This window comes from Bombina bombina, chromosome 1 (assembly GCF_027579735.1).
Source record: "Bombina bombina isolate aBomBom1 chromosome 1, aBomBom1.pri, whole genome shotgun sequence".
NCBI lineage: Eukaryota > Metazoa > Chordata > Amphibia > Anura > Bombinatoridae > Bombina > Bombina bombina.
In genome coordinates, this window is record NC_069499.1 from 220,829,657 (window position 1) to 220,831,907 (window position 2,251).

General features: G+C 43.7%; 1 pseudogene; it reads right to left on the minus strand.

Annotated features, from left to right (window-relative positions):
• Nucleotides 1-337: 337 nt before the first annotated feature.
• LOC128636812 (membrane-associated progesterone receptor component 2-like) lies at nucleotides 338-1,131 on the minus strand (annotated as a pseudogene).
• Between the last annotated feature and the right edge of the window lie 1,120 nt (nucleotides 1,132-2,251).

The window sequence follows — 2,251 nt, forward strand, 5'->3', positions numbered from 1 at the left end:
GTGAACATTGGTTTATCTAGTGCAGACTAAGTAAGACAAAGACAGGGGAAGAAAATTGGCAAAGGCTCTCAAAGTCTGCACCTATTAGAGAAGAACCAGAAAACTGCATGAATAAGAAATGCTGTTCAAACATGGTCTCTCTTCTGCACTGCCAGCCTTGTCACCAACATTGATCATACATGGTTGACATTAGGTAGCAGAACAGTTAAAACAGTTGCTGGATTTCAATAGCCTGTAAATACAATGGTATCACTTTAAACATAAAATAGACATCTATAGCAAGTCTTGTTTTAAAACATAGTATTCCTGGATCATCTTAGCAACATGGTCCAATCACACAAAAAATAGCTTGAAGGGTAAGGAAAGAAATGAGTGTATGGCAGTTGAGATCTTAACACCCAGTATTAAAATCTTTTGCACTATTATACATTATTATATTCTGGTACAAAATCTGGTGAATTGTGTGCAGCACAAACAGTGCCAAAAAGGTCATTGTTTTCTATGCTGGGGAATAAGAGGCTCCAATTTCTGAAAGGCCCCCAACTTTGGTAGTAAAAGTTCATTCCTGTTTTGTATGATCCTGTACATCTTCTTCGTCTGTGTATTCAGACGGCTCTTCACCCGGTTTAAGCAGTCAAGCTACATAATCATACTTTTCTTTAAATTGCATTTCCCATTCCCGAACACTTTCCATTTGTACAGCATTGAGATCTGACAAGTCATCGTATTCATCTCTAAGTGCTTCTTTATCTAGACAAAATGTTGCAAGTCCTCTAGAAGCATTCCTGCCAGTAAATATTCCATAGGGGCCCTCAGGGCCATAAAACTTGCTCCCCTGCATCACATCGAACACTTTTCCATTAACAGAAGGATGCGCGGGTTTAGTGTTCCATCGTATTTCCGTAGTTGCTGCAAACTGAAGTCTCTCCGCTTCATGCTGGGCAGAGTGGAGGTGACCCCTGTCCCTCTCCAGCGCACATATATTCGGAAAGCTCCGTAAGCCACCACGGCCAGCAGCGCCAGGTTAAGCAACAGTTCCCAAACGAAAAGCCACCCCAAGCCAGCGAGTACCTCATCGTTGCCTGCTTGGACACCGTCCAACTGCTGCTGTTCCTTCCAGCTTTCAGACATCCCCCACGCTGAGCTTCTCCCGGGTCAGCGCTGTACGATACCCGCCAGCGGGAGAGCTCGCAGCGCGAGGCCAGGAAACACAAGGGAGATTTACAAAGACAGATTACACAAGGGCGGGGTTAAAACGTGCTACTGTCCTCCAGGTTCATAATTTATTTGAATACATCACCAGCTGCTTTTATTTAAAGGGGCAAATAGAGTTTAATAGAGGGTCAAAGTATATTTTACTGCTTAAATGTTGTATCTGGGTGTTGCAGAAAAAGCGTATTTCATGAAGGGCTGCATATTATGCATTTAAAAAGCTACTTTGTGAAGTCCCATTGAGAAGGCATAGCCTAAATCCCTAATTGTGAGCTTTGTTAAAGTAAATTTATTTGATTCTATTTGGAATTTACATACATACGCCTGGATTTAAATCATATTGTACTGATATCTCGTTAGGCTCCAAAAAGGGAGCGTAGAGCATAATTTAACGCCACTGCAACTCTAGATACCAGCGGTGCTTACGGACGCGGCCAGCTTCAAAAACGTGCTCGTGCACGATTCCCCCATAGAAAACAATGGGGCCATTTGAGCTGAAGAAAAACCTAACACCTGCAAAAAAGCAGCGTTCAGCTCCTAACGCAGCCCCATTGTTTTCTATGGGGAAACACTTCCTACGTCTGCACCTAACACCCTAACATGAACCCCGAGTCTAAACACCCCTAACCTTACACTTATTAACCCCTAATATGCCGCCCCCGCTATCGCTGACACCTGCATATTTTTTTAAACCCCTAATCTGCCTCTCCGTAAACCGCCGCTACCTACATTATCCCTATGTACCCCTAATCTGCTGCCCCTAACACCGCCGACCCCTATATTATATTTATTAACCCCTAATCTGCCCCCCTCAATGTCACTTCCACCTGCATACACTTATTAACCCCTAATCTGCCGAGCGGACCGCACCGCTACTATAATAAAGTTATTAACCCCTAATCCGCCTCACTCCCGCCTCAATAACCCTATAATAAATAGTATTAACCCCTAATCTGCCCTCCCTAACATCGCCGACACCTAACTTCAATTATTAACCCCTAATCTGCCGTCCGAATCTCGCCACTACTGTTATAAATGG